Source organism: Lycorma delicatula, chromosome 10, assembly GCF_047948215.1.
Source record: "Lycorma delicatula isolate Av1 chromosome 10, ASM4794821v1, whole genome shotgun sequence".
NCBI lineage: Eukaryota > Metazoa > Arthropoda > Insecta > Hemiptera > Fulgoridae > Lycorma > Lycorma delicatula.
Genome location: NC_134464.1, coordinates 88,561,284 through 88,581,317, shown reverse-complemented (window position 1 = coordinate 88,581,317; position 20,034 = coordinate 88,561,284).

The following is a 20,034-nucleotide window of genomic DNA, read 5'->3' as shown; positions in this document are numbered from 1 at the left end:
CGTAGACGTATTAACAATTCAACCGTTTACGCTGTTATAATTATGCTGTTGTAAATTTAAAAAAATTGTGTGTACATTTGTTACCTTAGAAGATGTCGCAAGTACGATGATCAAACGACTATGATATTTGTAAAGTTAAACGGAATATTACGAATATTCAGACCAGGGTATTTAGTAACTTATTTGTTATACAATATTCTGTTTTAAAAGGTATAACTGCGATTAACATAAAAAAAGAGTTAGATTTATTAAAGTATATATAAACACATTATTATTTTACTTAGAAATTTATCTACTGATTTTTTCCCTTCGTTTACGACGGTAAATGGTAGAGTGTACATTTTTTCACGAGTATGAACCCTAGATTGTTTAAAAACTGCTATGATAGAACAAACCGTCAAGATAGAGCAAACCATTAAAAATCCACAACGCCGTATTAAATTATCGTTGATTGGTACGCTAGCCTGCTGACATTGCAAGCCTTTCGACAGACCGTATCCATTATATTTTATTCAATTTTTCGGTACGAAAAAGCTTTCCGCTTTATATTTACCACGTTTGATAACAGTCGACAAAAGAAACAACTACTGAGCATTTCTTGAAAATGTTTAAGACTTATTTAAAGAAGATTCTGTGTTCCTTCGATGTTTTATAATGTTAAATGAAAATGAATTCACCAGTATCTGCTAAAGACCAAACGCAGTCCAAGTAGTAGTGGATGGTGAGAGTATGTGAAAGTGCGCCAATGAAGGCGTTTGCTGGAAAAGTCATGGTTACGATTTTTTTTTTTTTTACTTCTCGTGGTGAGATGCTCATAGACTATTTGGTAAAGGGGAAGACATCACCGGGAAGTATTACGCTTCACTACTGGACCGATTGACGGGTGCTATTCAAGCTAAACGTCTACATCAGGCCAAAAAAGAAAGAGCTCTTTCACAACGATAATGCGCCTGTACACTTGTTTCAGATTGTTGCTGCGGAACTCTATCACCTATTCTTCGAAGTAATTCCACGTGTGCCGTATTAACTGGATTTAACTCCCGTAAATAATCTCCTTTTACCAAAATCAAACGAAACAGCTAACCAGACGAAAATTCACTTCTAATGATACGGTCAAAGTTGAGATACCGTTAATTTTTCAGTAGGACAATTAGTATTTTACGAAGGATGAAACGGTGGTAGATTTTAGAGCGAGGTTAAACTGTATGATCATAGGTGATAAATGAAGACAACGCCTTGTTGCTTGATGATTCAATGAATTCTTGTCTTGATAGTTAATGAAATGAATTATAACATAACGTATAACTTGACATGCAAAAATAAAAAAAAATGTAAAATTAAATACAGCATTAAAACTAGCGTTCATCCTAACAAAAATGGAGTCCATCCGGACTAAAAGTATGACGTGACCGCCTTGGATCAGATTCGAGCGCCGAATGCTAGTACGAGCGGAACTCTCCAGTGAGCGCTAGCACCCACTAGATTGCAGTACAGGACGGCTCGACGTGGAACGGAACAAAGGATTTTAAAAAGTTGGATCGTTGGCCTAAATGTATGGGATTGCAAGGTTGAAAAATTAAAATTTCTGAAAAATCGTTACGTTTTTTTTGTAGGCCGGGAAGTCGTATGAAAATCATTACCGAATAGAAAACGCAGGTCTACTACACTGATAACAGGTACAGTCTTGTAATAACGCACCAAGACTATCACTTTTAAATACCTACTGGATATTTCAGTATTTTATTAAATATTTAATATCAATTTTGCTGCACTGACAACTGAACTTACACAAACATATCGAATAATTACCAAAATATAACTTTTGGGGCTGGTCAGAGAAATTAATTGTTTATACATTTAGAGAGATATTTTAAATCTATGTATTACATTTTTATATAACTTAAATAATGTGTAAAATTGTGTGATTTTAACTTGTTGAAAATATTTTTTAAATTATTATGCCTTAATAAATTACTTTTATTGTATAAAAATATAAAAATAAATAACCCATTAAAAAAAAGTATATATATATAAAGACATATTATTATTTTACTAGGAAATTTATCTAATGAATGCTAATGTTTTTTTAATTTAATTTAAAATTTATTGTGTTTTTATTGTATTATACGTGCTATATAGTAGGTGTGCCTACAGTACAGTACAGTAGTAGTGCATTATTACCTCATGCATTTATAATCGTTTTTAAGTAATTAACTGAATGTATATATATATATAGTTAATTGCTTAATATATATTTATAAAAGCAAATTGTAGCTGTTTTAATACATAAGTGTAATTCTTTTTCAAAACTGTGGTCTCCTAGGACTGTTCAGTTGACGCAAATCGTACCTTCTGTCATTTTAACTGCTCATTATTTTATAAAATTTTTACAGAATGAAAATTATTCTTTAACTTCCTACGACGTTTTAATTTTTTCAGTAATCAATGATTATCGAGGAAATACCCGAAATGGTTGTGCTCTTATACAGCGGTGCTGCATCGAACTGCATCTGAAAGTGTTCTTCCTGATCATTTGTATCTAATAACTTTCTTGTATAACCAAACACACAATACTGTTTGTGGTATTCTCAAAAATGAATTGCACGGATCGTACAATTTAACTTAACTAAAAAATATAATTTATAACTGTCATGTATACCTTCTGCTTCAAAAATTCATGTAGATTTTCTTTGCTTCAGATGGCGCAGGTAACCCACCGCGTTGGTCTAATGATGAACTCGTAATCCCAAATCAGTTGACACCGACTAGTCCTAACAAAGGCAAACGTCCTAACAAAGGCAACTGCCTTTGTTAGGGCAACTACCTTAGTCTACTTTTATAAGGATTTGAATACTAGATCGTGGATATCGGTGTTCTTTCGTGGTTGGGTTTCAATTAACCACACGTCTTAGGAATGGTCGAGAGCTGAAACTGTACAAGACAATTTTCATTTACATTCATACATATCATCCTCTGAAGTAAAAACCTTACGGTGGTTCCGGAGGCTAAACAGAAAAAGAAAAAAGCTGCAGGTGTTTACCTTAGCAATGTCATGAAATATTGATCGATTAAAACTTTATTAGATTTAATTTTTTTTCAGAATTTTCGTGAGTCAAAAACATTCGAAAATGTCAACTGCTTTTTGAATTAAATGTATTTTATTAATAAATAAAATAAAATGTAAAAATATTAATCAAATATTGTATATTAATAGTTACATTTATATATAAATAACAGTGTTCTAATTATAGGAGAAAAACCTTAAAAAATCCTGTAAAAAACTAATTGTATATTACATTTAGTTTCTTATTATTTGTTTTAATAGATAACAAAAAAAAATAATATATTAACACATATAACTATTATTAAAGAACTTTATTACAAAATTATAATTTAATGTTGTCTAATTAAATTTAATGAGTATATTTAGATAAATATTTTTAAAAAACTGTACAAGAAAATATATTATCTCTAAAATATATATATATATATAATAATAATAAGAAGAAGAAAAGGTAAAGCTTCCCCTTGAGCCTTTAGGGAAATTCTCCCAATGGGAGTTATATAGCAATCAAGCTGTATTCAGAACTGCTTCGTTAACGGGAATAGGGAATTTGATTTGCACACACAAACACACACGCACAGATATTTACACAAAGTAACTTTTTTATGACCGCAAATAACTGAAATGAACTTTGATTAGTTTAGTTTGAAATTTAGCGCGCTCGTTTCTACTCAATTCCTTTTTATAATATATATATGTATATATTTTTATCCATGAATACAAGAGTAATAATAATAATAATGCCACGCGATATTCAATGGATGAAATAAGTAGTAAACTAGTATCTCATATATAAATATATATTTTTTTTATTCCGCAGAAAAACAAATTTTCATTAACTCTATTGTATTTTGTAAACATTTCTTTCTTTTTTCGCTTTATTTTTATTAGTTTTAATTTATAATATCCAATCTTCCTTATGAATGAATAAAAACAGTAACAGTAATAAAACGTAATACAACAAATTTAATGAGCAAATCTGTCTGGTGATTTTTTATTATAATACGATACATTTCAATATAGAAATTTTAGTAATTTAAAACTGTAAATAAATCATTCTGCATAAAGAAACATATTTTCCTTTAATTTTTTGATTTACTTAATTTAATTTCATTGTCTATGAAAGAGCAATTTGTATTTTATCGTAATATACGTAAAAATAAAAAAATAATTCTGATCATAAAATTAAAGAGAATGACGACTATTTATATATTTAACAAAATATTTAATAGTTTGAGGTACATTCTATCTCAATATCGATATCGACTTCTTCAGAAAGTTATTAAGTGTTTTACGAAATTTAATGTCAGAACTAATCCTCAAGTGAGTAAAGTAGTACTCTGCCGATTTTTATAATCTGAATTAAGAAATAAGCCCTACCCATAATTGGGATGGATTCCACTTTCAATTTGTTATTAATAATATTTTCCTAATGCCCAAGTTAGCGAGGTAAAATATAGAAGTTTTAGGGCTACAAGAATTTATGGTCGTAGATAACGTAATCCACATCAGAACGTTCTCAAAGACTTGAAGAGAAATATGTTAAGGTCTCAAATCAGCTTCTTATTATCACTCCGAAATTATCTGAATTTTAAAGCTATTCAAATAAATAACACTCCTGGACTTTGCTGTGCGGGAGTAAAGTAGTTCTTGAACAACTTCAATATCCTCTGATTTCATTAAAATTTTGATTTTGGGAATACATCCTTTATCTAAGCATTTCATAGATAATTCTAAACCGTACAATACCTAATTTAAATGACATCATTTGGAGTAAAATAGATACGAAAAAGGAATCTCATGCCTACTTTTAAATGTTAGGATTTAAAATTTATTAGTAATTTACTCCCTGAATCTGAAAATATTCCCCAATTCTTCCACATTTATTATATGTCTGAAACTATCTTAAACCGATATTTGTTTCGGTACCACCTGGCAACTGGTGAGCTGTGCGTCTGCAGGGAGGTCCAGTCAAATGAGCATATGATGTTTGACTGCCCTGCTCTTGGGGGGGGGGGGGCGAGAGACCGGGCCACCCTGGAACTTAGAGGTCAAAGGGAAAATTGGCCGCTCGTAAACGGCGAGAGCCGCATTGTCGGACCGTGTGGGAGTTCCTCGATGAGGTTGCGTTGTTCAACCGACATTGGTAGATTTGTTAAGGGTAAAGTATAATGATTCCTACCGTGCTACTGCGGGGAGCTAATCCAGAGATAATGGCTGGCCACCGGCCAAATAAGGTTCCAAGCGCAGCGTTAGTCCGCTTACGCTGTTAGGTAAGCTCACTAGGAGCTATTTGATTATTGGTGGCTAAACTGTTTTTGAGGCACAGTAGACGTTTCTGGCACGGACATTTGTTCATATCCTCTAGACCGACTGAATGTGGTGGTGGCGGGAGAAATGCCAGTTAACTAATATGTCTGAAACCGATAAAATATCAACCTGATCAAACATAAACCCGAGTTTGAAAAGGGAATACATTGAATTCCTGAAAACATAGTTTCAAGTATAATCTTGAGTCAATATCTATTAATGAATTAAACAATTTGAAAATGGTTATTCATGCTGACCGGATTCCGGTAGGTGAAATTAGAGGTCGATATTATGGGTGTATTATTAGTGGATGAAAACAAAGGTCCAATGGATATTTTGTTACATGGTTGTGATGATGTATCACAATGTGTTTCTAAGCTTCATCGTTCTTTCAATTAGTTACACTACCTTCTAATATTTATAAAGAACAGAAAACCAATATTATATCAGTATCTGACAATAGCATAATACTAATCAGGTGAAAACAGTTTCTCGGATGAAATTATGTGACAAAGATTGTATACACCAGTGAGAGTAGTTTAGATGTTAATTTCAGTTCAATTAACATTGGTCAACAAGCTATATTCTCTTTTCAACATTCACAGGTTCAGCACGATATATGTCTGAAAAATTCAGGATGCTGACATATGTATAAAGAAAAATAGATCATCCTGATTTGTTCATCATTTTACTACTAACGCAAACTGATCTGAAATTAAAAAATGAACGGTTTCTGAGATCCAAGTCGTTCGATAGACATGACAATTTCTAGACTTTTTCAACTAAAGCTAAAGAAATTTATTATTAATCTGCTGCAAAAAAAAAGTGTTTTTGGATCAGATAATTGATATACGTACAGCGATGAGTAGGAGAAACGAGGTTTGTCTAGTCTGACGAAGTATGAAAGTGGTAAGTAACTATCATTAAAAAAAATATGCTGTTAGTAAAGTCAGTGGTTTGATTTCTGAAATTTATCCAGATATTTCAGATTTATTGAATAAATTGTAACTGTGGTGAAGCCATAATGTAACGGAAGAAGAAATAAATATTATCTGTTTAATGTTTGTCGGTAATTTCCTTGAATATCTGTTAATACAATTTTAAGCACTAGTGATGCACCGTTATCCGCAAGAGTTTCGTAATGCTCTCAAGCCATCATTTTCCTATTATATACACTGAAATTTAAAGTTGGTTCTCCAATTATGTTGTACAACATACCCTTCAATGTTCCACCTAATACGTGTAACTGTAAGGCACAACAGATCTGAGCTATGCGTAACAATATCATTGATGCTATAATTCTTACTGGGCCAACGGCAGGAGAAATTCCATTTATTCCTCCAATCCCTATTATCCCTACAGATCTACCACTCCCCGTCAAAATTTCATTTACTACTACTATTAATAGGTCGTAAAACCAATCTTTCAATCACGTTGAAGTGGATTTCTGTTCAGAATATTTCTCCAACAGTCAATTATACGTGACATTTTTCAGAAGTGTGGAAATCTTAACAAAATTAATTATTAATCATCGAAACTTTGATGAATAAATAATTCTATACAAACTTATAAAATTTTAAAATAAAAATAACCACAGCAAATACTCTTATGAAGAAAAAAATTTAATTATATTTTATTATTTAGCAAAGAAAAAATTGTTGTGATACAGAAAAAATAATTTTAAACATTGGCTTTTAACGTTTTTTTTCACGATTAATTTTACAAGTAATTATAAAACAAAGTTAAAATACTTTACCCTTTTTTAAAATGGATTTATGATTTTTTTGGAAACGCGTATATATTTTTTTTAATCTCTTGATAACAAATGGAAGAAGTGTTAGGAGAAGGCCAATTTGGTTTCAGGAAAAGTATAGGGACAAGGGAAGCAATTTTAGGCCTCAGATTAATAGTAGAAGGAAATTGGTTTGTTTACCAACATACTTGGCGTCTAGAAAAGGCATTCGATAACGTAGACTGGAATAAAATGTTCAGCATTTTAAAAAAATTAGGGTTCAAATACAGAGATAGAAGAACAATCGCTAACATGTACAGGAACGAAACAGCAACAGTAACAATTGAAGAACATAAGAAAGAAGCCGTAATAAGAAAGGGAGTCCGACAACGATGTTCCCTATCTCCGTTACTTTTTAATCTTTACATGGATCTAGCAGTTAATGATTTTAAAGATCAATTTAGATTCGGAGTAACAGTACAAGGTGAAACGATAAAGATGCTACGATTTGCTGATGATATAGTAATTCTAGCCGAGAGTAAAGAGGATTTAGAAGAAACAACGAACGGCATAGATGAAGTCCTACGCAAGAACTATCGCATGAAAATAAACAAGAACAAAACAAAAGTAATGAAATATAGTAGAAATAACAAAGATGGACCACTGAATGTGAAAATAGGAGGAGAAAAGATTATGGAGGTAGAAGAAGTTTGTTATTTGGGAAGTAGAATTAATAAAATGGACGAAGCAGGAGCGATATAAAATGCTGAATAGCACAAGCCAATCGGAACTGCATTTTTGAAATATTTTAATTATTATATCCAAGTTTAAAAGGAAACGAATTTTTTTTTTTGAGAAAAAAAATCAAATTAATAATTGTTTTATCGATTTATTTTCAACTTTTTATTTAATTTTGTAATTAGTAATGTGAATTTTGCCTAAATCAACCTCTACTTTAATTCAGGGTAAACATTTATTAATTCTATATCCAATATAATTACAGTGGTAATAATTACTGTTCCTTTAAGTAGAACTGATCCTAGTTACAAGTGGCATTTTAGCACCTGAACAGTAAAGCTGATATTTTAATACGTACAAGTACACGTAAGAAAATAAATGCAAAATACTAAATCAAAATGCTATATTGTTTTTATCCTTGAAAAAATACTCCAAGATAAAATATCACCAGAAAATTCTGTATGTCCATTCTATCTCAAAATGGGATGTATTAGGTTTCCTTCACGGTTAGGTCGTTCTTTTTTATTATTCAACTTTGAAGCGTAATTTTAATCCTTTTATTACCGTATTAAATTTTGTGGTTATAGATGAAGAAATAGCTAGGTACATTCAAAGAATGAAAGAAACAGAATAACGCTTTTATCGGAGGAACGTGGTCTACTGTTATATTTTTACTTTCCCGTCTAGATAGCGCTATAGCTCTAGAAGAAAAAGTATTGTGTAATCTGTCTAATTTGGGCATATGCGATTTCACCGGCTCTTGACGTTTTGAAACAGAAAAACCGGATGGAAATTTTCCGGATGTTAATGCTCTTATATACGTGTGCCTCTAAATCAACTTACATTTCCAGAACTACTGAACCGATTTAAAGATTACTTCTATATACGGGACATTCATGCCATTAAATTTTCAACTAAAAGGGTCAAGCGGATGAAGCTAAATAGCAAGGTCACCCCTCAGTATTTTGAAATTTCACTTAATTACACTAAAGCCATCTTTTTTTATTAATTAAAAAATAACAATATTTGCAAAAAAAGTTTGCAAAATCGCACCCCCAAACCCAAAAAATGCTGTTTGTAGCCTTCTGCTATGTTGTGACGTCACAGGTGAGCGGTAGAATTAAATAAATGAAAAATATTTAAATTGAAAAAACGTAACTCGGTCGGCTGGGTCTCGCATTCGATCGGACGTTGATTCGGTAGCTGGTGCGTTAAGCCTCGTGGCTAACCCGGTCTGCCGATGCGGGTTTAGCCGCGTTACGGGTTCTAAAACTGTGTTGTCAGTTTTTTTGCTATCTATTGGCAACACATTAATAATGTAATATTGCAATTAATCCTATCTTAGTCATTAATACAAATAGATTTACTTTTAATAAAACAGTTAAATAACTATAAAATAAAAAACCAGAGAAATGCAAATAAAACAAATAAAAATTTATTATACAATAATATCAAACATAAAATCAGTCGTTATTATTCAAACTGAATTGTAATTTTAATGATAAAATAATATAAATTATCTGTTGATATTAAGATAATGTTGAGAATTTAATTCAGTGTACGGTGACCAAAAATTGTTTTCCATTTAATACAATGAAATTTTTACAATCTCAAATTATTATTCTTAACAGAAAAATAGTATTAATAGATGGCACGTTATCGTAATTTAATTACATCGTTAATATTTAAATATGTTTATGCATTTCTTTTTTTTTAATTTTTAAAAGCATATAACGCGTAAAAAAATAAATATTTTTAAATATCCACATTATATGTTATAATAAATACGTTATAAAATTTATGATTTCAATCAATAAATTGCCAAAGTCGTTTGCTTCAGTTAACTATCTCTTCATACCCATTTGTAGCAGTTTTAACGGACTTTTTCAGTTGTTTTATATTTGCATTCCACGTGTTCATAAAATTAACTTACCATTCGAGAAACTAGATAAAAAGAAATTATTTAAATTTTATTATTATTTTATTTTATTTATTATTATTATTATTTTATTTCAATAAAAATTAAAATTAGATAATTTAAAAAAAAAATTATAAATTAAAAAGCGAGTGCAGATTTCCCGATTTGCAGATTTAAAAAAAAAATAATCTGTTATAGTGTTTTTTGTTAAACTGTTTTTTATGATTTCTGATCATACATCTGCCGCGATCGGCCAATATTTTGAGCTTAGTAATACGGACGAAATAGAATTAGAAATAATAAATCCGAAAAACGATATCGTTTTAAAAGCACATTATATTGATAATATTTACACGTTTTGGAATTTAGTTCTTAAAGATAAATATAATATTTCAAGAAAATGTCCACTACTCGTTTGTTCTTATTTTGGAACTACGTATAATTGCGAATGCCTGTTTTCATATATGATATGTATTAAAAATCAAAATATCGATCTAAGCTCACAGATTCTAACTTAGATGACCGTTTAAGAACATGTAATTCTAATTGTACTTCCGATTATAACAAACTGGCAGATGATTTGCAACGTCAAGTGTCACACTGATTCGGATGTTTGTCATATTTGTATTGTATTTATACTTTTTGAAATAAAGCTTTTAAAAAGTTTTTTCCATGCACCCCTAATAACAGACAAATTTATTTTGCGCCCATAATGACAAAAAGACTGCTGGCCTCTGCTCTATACTATTACATGAAGATGAAGAGGGTTTTTGTTTGTTCAGGATAAACAAAAAACTATTCGATCAAACGTAACCAAATATGTAGCATGTTTCTTGACATTACTGAAAGGTTTTAGATATATTTCATCTCGGGAAAAAAAAAAATATATATATATATGTAGTAGTGGAGATTTACCAGTTAAATTAAACTGGTAATTTAAGTACATTAAGTACAGACTTAAATGAACTGAATTAATTAACTATGAGTCTTGCTTCCAAATGTTTAGGATACATTCCCGTTATACCATGAAACACCTTAAGCCATAGACAAAGCCTTAGCTCCATTGAAGATTAAAATATTAAAAATATTCATTATTTCTTTAGTCACAGGAAGGGTGAAATTGTAAATAAGAGATATTCATTAAGAAAACAAAGAGTTATTTGTGATTTTGTTTCATTTTCAGGTTTCTATAAAGCCTGAATACTTTGTTATTCATCAGTATTATTCTCATAATCATGTGGATAACGAACAGTGCGGGGGTCCAGAGGGCGGAGGTCTCCGACTGGAATGGTAACCGAAGCAAGCTCTGAGGCTCTGGTGTAGGGCCCGTGGCCCCGGGAAGCCCCTGAGTTGACTCCGAGGTTTGCCTGGGCCCTGAGGTACCAGGTTACCGTTAGACGGGCCGGCTAATTAGTAAATAAAGTTTTCATCAGAAGAAAGGAGGCCGAAAAAATTATGAATTTATTTAAAATTTCATTTGTTATAGGTAAAATAGTTTAGTACTACAGATATAAAAAAATTAAGGTTTCCACAAGAACTTGGGTATTTTAATTTGTACGTAAAAAATCAAAAGGTAGAAAAATAAATTGAAATTTATCTCGAAAGAATAAATAATGAAATATTGTTCATTCAATAAATGTACTAAACACCTAAGGTGGTTTAACTGAAATTAATCTGTCATCTTAAATACATAATTTACAGAAAAATAATAAGTAAATTTTTATTATATATATTTTTTTAAATTCTAAATACCTCTCTTAACTGTAATAATTGCGATTAAGAACAGCGATTCTGATTAATTAGCGATATAATTGTGATTATAAGAATACGTAATTATTTTTAACCACTAAAAGAGAAAAAAAAGAAGAAATCGGCCCTAAGCCTATACAAAGAATAACTTTTTTCTCTTTTCTCGGAAGCGGTTTTATTAATAATTCGCCGGGAAAAAACAAGATAAAGCGACAAAAAATTCAGCTAGTAAGCAGAACTGTCTTGCTTCGTTACAATTTAAAAGTGTTTTTCTTCTTTTATTTCCCCTTTTTATTTTATTTTTATTCGGCTCTTTATAAACTTTCTTCTTCTGTTTACTGAGAAGATGGCGTTACATCTGATGAATCCCGCATTGAACCGCTGGTTTTAACTTATTCACCAAGTAATCCCCGCTTAAGGTATATAAGGAATACTACTTCTCTTGTATACACTGTACGGTTGGTTTGTTACTTAGGTTTACTCGGTCTGGAAGCCGCTGCTACATTTCCATGAAGATTTCATGGCAGTACATCACATTAATATACTCTCTAGATGTCTCGGCGGCGTCTTACCATCAGACTGAAATGTATCCAGCTGTGGTACGACTACCGCTAGGGTGTGCTGTATTTTGAATTATTCCGATTCTGTGTAAAACCGCTGTATATAAGACTTAATATACATCAGATTACAAGTAGTATAAATTAACACTAAATTTAAATTAAAAAAATAATAAATTTAACACAGTTTTACGTTTTTAACTTGATTTATGATTTCTTCATAAAATTTAACAAAATTAATGAAATGTAGCAGGAAAAGAGGATAAATATATCGGCTGGCTAAGAATTATAATTGGGAAATAAATAAAAACTTGAATTACTAACTAAAATTGTGAAATAAAACTTATACAGAACAAAAGTTTTCTATTTTTTAAAATTTAACTAAAAAATTTCAATGGAATTTTTCTTTTAAATATTTTTATAGAGTATATCAGTTTGTGATAGTGAAACATAGACAACAGGAAAAACAAAAAAAACTCTATCGCAGTAAGCACGACAGAAGGACGGATTTTTAGTTTTAATTAAGAAAAAGTGAATATTTGATTGCCGTAATAGTTTTTATTGCTTTTGGTGTTTTGTATTTCATGTTACGTTAGTATCAACAAATGAATTTTTTTATAATACTGCGAGGTACTGAGTATTATACCCATAAATACATTTAACTTGAACATTTATGTTTTATCTTTTTCCTTTCTACGCAATTACGATTGAATCAATTAACAATGCTATGTGCCAACAAAAAACTTTGATATTGTTATCGATAATTTATGTGGTTTTGAAATTAACGATTAAAATTTCAAAATTGATTTTTTGGACACCGACTCCTTTTCTTCATACCAGATCACATTTTGGATTATTGTGAAACTAAAGTACTACAGCGAAACTAGTTCGCAACTGTCGCTTCTCGCAAATATCTGATTTGGAGCACGCCCGACCGTCTCTCAACCCGCACCTTGCGATATATTGACTGGCGAAACTAGAGATTATGGATAACTCAACATCTACAACTTCCACGGCTGAGGGTCCACGTAAAAACCCTAGTCTTGGAAAGCCTCTGTCCTTGCAGGGGAAGAGAAGTTAGAGTGTTGAATTCGTAGACATTGAGAAGACGGAAATTTTGATCCAAAAGGAGCGCAGCGATTCCAAAATATTTGGTCATCAAGAGGAAGAAAGTAGATTTTAACACGATAAGTCCTTTCGTGAAGCCCCAGACACCACGGAAGATTCTGAAGAACCAGTAAAAGATGTAAGGAAGACTGCTGTAGGAATGACTGCTGTAGATATAGAGGTTTTACCATATGTTACTGTAAATACGTCAAGAAGTGTAGTTGTGTGCAAGAACTGAATGAACAAGTAGTTATAGCATATCGACGATTGAACACCCGACGAAGAAATTTTACCCTTCACGTCACAGACGTTTAACAAGCCGAAATGTCCGGAAAAGATAAAAGCCGGCTTTCATAGACTGGACGTCCGTCCGTTCATTCCAACACCATTGCGATGCTTTGGATGTTAGAGGTTTGCACATACAGCGGTACATTGTACAAAGAAACGAAACAAATCTGTGTCTGTGGTGAACCACTCCATCTCAAAGAACCGTGCAGAGATCTACCTGTCAGCGTGAACTGTCACGGGAATCATTCGGCAAGATTGAGAAACTGCCCGATGTATAAAGAGGAGGTCAATACTGTTGAAAAAGTGAGCTACTTTCGGCAAAGAAAATCGTGAAAAATATATTGCCGAAGGTAATGTCGTGTGCACAGTATGCGTTAACTCCGACAACTTCATTCAAAGCGAAGGATGTGATTACGGAACTGGCACCTACGTTAGCAAGTATGGATCAACGCACTGTTAACAAAAAACTTTAAAATCGTCCAACCAGAGAAAACAGTCCTCAGCGAGAGAAGAAAATAGCAGATGCTAGACGAAAGAGTTTGTCTCCTTTGGGGAATGAACTTTCGACCGGTTCTAAGGCAAAGGAAAGTGAAATCCGAACAGAAAAGAAGTCGTGGGAATAGCAAATATTCCCATGCGGGGATCTGAGAAAATAGATATAAAAATATTGAAAAAATAAGAGTTAGTAAAAACAAAAATCGAGCCTCCAAAAGCACAGGCCTTTAAATGCGAGGGCGAGGATTTCGGCCGCCCCGCATGTTCTAGCGGTGAGTGCATCCGGTCTCGACTGTGATGTACTTCTCACAGTGGCACAGGCGCCGGTGTCGTCTGACGCCGACAGCAGGAGATTCTCCGCGATTTCAGGCGGGGGATCTGAACTCCGAGGCTTTAGATACCTTGGAATTTGACATCCGAGGCCTTTAGGAAGATGGAAAAGAGAACCAAAAAGGGATGGCCTGAGGGAAAACCGAAGTGATCTTTTAATAATTTTGACAGAAGCGGTTTGCGCATATAGTAAGTGACAAGGGACCTTTACACCCTGTCATTATACGTTTTACATTTTTATATATTAGTGCTTTTAATAATATTAACGGTGTTTTTGTGAGTGCACGTTTGATGTGAATTTGACTGACTGTCAACGTTTCGTTAGAAATGGTTTACGTTTTTAAGTGGAAACGACCATCTACATCCTTGCCATTTTGTGTTTCTTTTGGGGGTTTTAATCCTATGACAAGTCATTTCAATGGATGATCTCTACTGACAAGACCAGTCTACCGACTATGTCGCTCGTGTTTTTAAGGGAAGAAAAAGTATGATTTTCCTTTTGATGAAGAAGGAGCTAATGACCATTGAAGCCAAAATCAGGTGTCGTAACAATAAATTGTTAATCTTCTAACGTAAATTTAAAAAAAAAAGGAAAAGAATAATATAGATGAAATAATATAAATGTAGATTTAACGAAAAATAAATGTAGATAGAAAGTCCTTAACAGTTTCAAGTCGGTAAATTGAGGAAGTCTTTTTTTTTTGTCTTCAGTCATTTGACTGGTTTGATGCAGCTCTCCAAGATTCCCTATCTAGTGCTAGTCGTTTCATTTCAGTATACCCTCTACATCCTACATCCCTAACAATTTGTTTTACATATTCCAAACGTGGTCTGCCTACACAATTTTTCCCCTCTACTTGTCCTTCCAATATTAAAGCGACTATTCAAGGATGCCTTAGTATGTGGCCTATAAGTCTGTCTCTTCTTTTAACTATATTTTTCCAAATGCTTCTTTCTTCATCTATTTGCCGCAATACCTCTTCATTTGTCACTTTATCCACCCATCTGATTTTTAACATTCTCCTATAGCACCACATTTCAAAAGTTTCTAATATTTTCTTCTCAGATACTCCGAACGTCCAAGTTTCACTTCCATATAAAGCGACACTCCAAACATACACTTTCAAAAATCTTTTCCTGACCTTTAAATTAATTTTTGATGTAAACAAATTATACTTCTTACTGAAGGCTCGTTTCGCTTGTGCTATTCGGCATTTTATATCGCTCCTGCTTCGTCCATCTTTAGTAATTCTACTTCCCAAATAACAAAATTCTTCTACCTCCGTAATCTTTTCTCCTCCTATTTTCACATTCAGCGGTCCATCTTTGTTATTTCTACCACATTTCATTACTTTTGTTTTGTTCTTGTTTATTTTCACGCGATAGTTCTTGCGTAGGACTTCATCTATGCCGTTCATTGTTTCTTCTAAATCCTTTTTACTCTCGGCTAGAATTACTATATCATCAGAAAATCGTAGCATCTTTATCTTTTCACCTAGTACTGTTACTCCGAATCTAAATTGTTCCTTAACATCATCAACCGCCAGTTCCATGTAAAGATTAAAAAGTAACGGAGATAGGGAACATCCTTGTCGGATTCCCTTTCTTATTACGGCTTCTTTCTTATGTTCTTCGATTGTTACTGTTGCTGTTTGGTTCCTGTACATGTTAGCAATTGTTCTTCTATCTCTGTATTTGAACCCTAATTTTTTTAAAATGCTGAACATTTTATTCCGGTCTACGTTATCGAATGCCTTTTCTAGGTCTATAAACGCCAAGTATGTCGGTTTGTTTTTCTTTAATCTTTCTTCTATTATTAATCTGATGCCTAAAATTGCTTCCCTCGTCCCTATACTTTTCCTGAAACCAAATCGGTCTTCTCCTAACACTTCCTCCACTCTCCTCTCAATTCTTCTGTATATAATTCTAGTTAAGATTTTTGATGCATTGAGGAAGTCAGAAATGTAATATAATAAAAAAAAAAAACTTTTGTTAATAAGAAAGCGTTGATTAATTTTCTTCTTAAAAATAATATGATATGTATATATATATATATTTTTTTTTTTAAGTATACTTTTTAAACATTCTATATAGTTTCGATGTATACCACATTTACAGTATTTTTCCACTCCTGTTTTTTTTTTTTTAAACTTTTTCCACCATGAAACACAATCTAGTACAAAACTTTTACAGTTGCAGTTTGCATTATTCTTGCCATATAATTATAAATAGAGGCAAATAGACTTTCACGTATGTAAATTTAAAGAAACCTTTTTTTAACCGAAATATTATCTCTCATTGTAAGTCAATAAACTATTTAAAGTAGTTAATATACTAATTTTAAACTTTATTTTTTCCTTCTTTTTAATTAATAACCTGATATAATTACATTTAACTACACAATTTTTTTGAATTTAAAAAAAAAATCAATATAGGAATAGCCTAGTTTGCCAACTAACCTTAGTTTATTGTTTTGGCGACAATTCTAGTTGAGCTTTTTTGGCAAGAAATGTTCGTTCATAAAAACGGTTCTCTGATTGAGAGAAAGAAAGACGGAGAAGGAAAGAGGAAAAAAATAAAATGAGAGACGAAAGCATTCCTTCTGATTGCCACATACTACTAACAGCTTTAGTAGCAACGTCCCTTCCTAACAGGGCTATTGCATCCTCGATCGTTCTACTGTCTCCCGGGTGGCGGCAAAATTACCACCGTTTGCAATTAGAGAGGACCCATTAATGTTTCCGGAAAGTAGTTAAATCGATTTATAGCTTAATTTTGATTTATTAATACTCTTTGAACACATTATATATCATTTTAACTACGTTTCTTCATCGCGTTAAAAAAAAACTGAAAAGTTTATATATATATAAATTTTGTTTGATAATGATACAATACGGAAGATTAAAGAAATTTTTCATACTTTTATATTAAAGTCTATTTTATAAAAAATTAATTCTATTTATATTTGATGTAAATTATTGTCTATCATAGTTAACAAAAATATAAAATAACGTATAAATATAAAATTTAAACTCCACCACTGTGAACCTAAATATCACAAAAATGTAATAATAGTAAAAATATGCGTTGTAATATTCTTATGCATAGGTGTATATATATATATATATATATATATATATATATATATATATATATGCCGTTACGAAATATTCAAAATTTTAAGATGGTAGCCGTTTTAATGTCTTGCAGCAACAGTTAGATTATGTTCCTTGCCGATATTCAACTTTATTATGACCAAACCGTTAGTCAAATCCAATTCAGAAACCACTATCAGCATCTGAAATTAAATTTTCTACAAAAAAATCTCTGTCTGTCTTTTTCGAAATCTCATTCACTTATCGAGAAAGTAGCCTTAGAAGTGCAACGGTGCACGGCGTACATTCCTGTAAACTTGTCTTTCATTTTCAAACGCTTCCAGTTACAACTTAAAGTTGTTTTTTTTATGACGGTAAATATGTCACAAAGATAGATCTTTGAAGTGCAAAGTCTCCATCTGGAGAGTCAATGTTCCCTTTACGGGTAACTGTATATGGCTTGCTCAAATTTCCTGTGGAAAAATTCTGCAAAAATACACTCCAAAGAGAAAAGCTGTAAATATTCTGTATTAAAACCATTTATTTAGATGATGTTGTTCAGAAACTGTTCCAAAACACGAAAAGATAAAACAAAAATAAAAAATGAAAAACGAAGTAAGGTCACCTTCTCGTGGTGTTTGCCGGTTAACGTTAAGAACCATACAAAATCTTTTACCCGTACGAAGGACGAATAATCGAGTAAGGTATAAATACTATTATTTATTAAGATGGGGTCGACTATTATGAAATCCGCATACTTCAGATCACTCAAAATTTCCAGCCCTGTATTACTCAAATTGTTGCTCTGAAAAAATTACAATACACTTGACAGTTTTTATAAGTTGAACAAACTTTAATTGTTATCTATTAGTATTATTCTCACAAACATGAGGATGATTGGGGTCCTGGCTAGACAGGAAGGGCGAGCGAAACGAGCCCTTACCGGCTAGTATATTATGTATCAACTGATAACTAAAAGTTCTCCGCACACATAAGATCACTATAACAAATTATGCAATCTTTAGATGGTAGTATTTCATCCGTATGTAGAAATTCTGATAAATATCACAAAATTAAACATTTTAAAAAACAAAAAAATGTGGAATGTGTATATATCAGTTGCAAGAAGAGAAGACAACACACATCGTGTCGTAGTAAGAGATTTTAATCCTTCACTCATGGATGAATTAAAAAACAACTACAAGAAAAGGAATAGTTTTTTTTAAATAAATAATTATCACGTAAAAGTAATTGTCACCAATTTTTAAAGATTAGATTTTGAAAGATGGATTACAATTCTCCAAATATTTTACTTTGCGATAGTCAATATATTTAATTAAAAAAAAAACAAATTGTCTATAACTGGAACCGATGAAAATTAAGTACCAATTATGACATATCGTTGAAAAGCTCTCAATGAGTGCTTATTACTACAGTTTAAAAAAATCCATTTGTTTGGATTTTGGGCTTTTTTGGACACTTATGGTTCAGTCGGTGGCAATCAAAAAGGGAGGTGAACAACTAGATGTTACAACAGTCCTAAATTCAAAATTTTAACATCCTACCGCTAATCGTTTTTAGTTATGCGAAATGCGTACATACCGTACGTACGGACGTCACGCCGAAACTAGTCAAAATTGATATTTCGGTTGCGATTTGAAACGAGTTCCTTCTGTGTTAAAAGTCCTCATAGGATAGGAAAAAATATTTAGCAGAGGTTTTCAATACAGTCCCGTATTTCATGTGGGACTTAACATGTCATATCAAGTTCTGCAATTAAATAACTTTTCTGAGAAATTGTTTATTCAACCCCAGTTAGAGGTTTATAAAGGTATGTCAATGAGAAAACGATAAAGATTTGTGACAAGTTGGATTTCTCAACACCATTTAATTTCTTCGGATATCGAATGTTTTACTACGACTCCGGCTAATTACGGTAATAATAAATCCAATTTAAAACCGGTTTTAGTATCGATATGTTGATTTTTAGCTCTGTTTTTGGAAAAAGTAATAGTCCTATAAGTGACCTCTAAACTAGGTGACCGTGCAACCAGAAAAACTTTATACTAGTTGGGATAAGAAATGCAATAAATATACGACAACTTACAAGACCGGCAAAGCGGAATGATCTGATTAGTAAAATTTAAATAAAAAACTTTTACCAGGAAATTTGTCTTTTATCGTATCAATATATAGATAGTTTTACTTCTAAATATATAAAACAGAGGGTGAGAGTGAGAGGGAAGGAAGGAGAAATTTGTAGAGAAATATCAAAATAGAATTCAAAAAGATATTTTACACTAAGCTATGATTATACTATTCGTAAAAGATATTGTATTAGGTGTTTTATAGAATTGATGTTATGTTATACATACCCTACACATCACTCTGTTATTTAAAGTATTTTCAAATACTAAAATTAAAGCATTTAAATTAATTAAATTAAAAAATAAAATACATTTAATTAAATGCCAAATGTTGGCTATTGCTTATCAAATTTTGGTATTTACTTAAGTGCCAAATTTAAGAAATTACTTACAAAACGTAGGGTAAACAATATAACATATTGCAGAAACTCCCTGCATGAAACAGCATTAGCTCACTTGGTAGCAATCTTCGTCGTTTCTTTGTATTTCTTGCTAGCGGTTTTA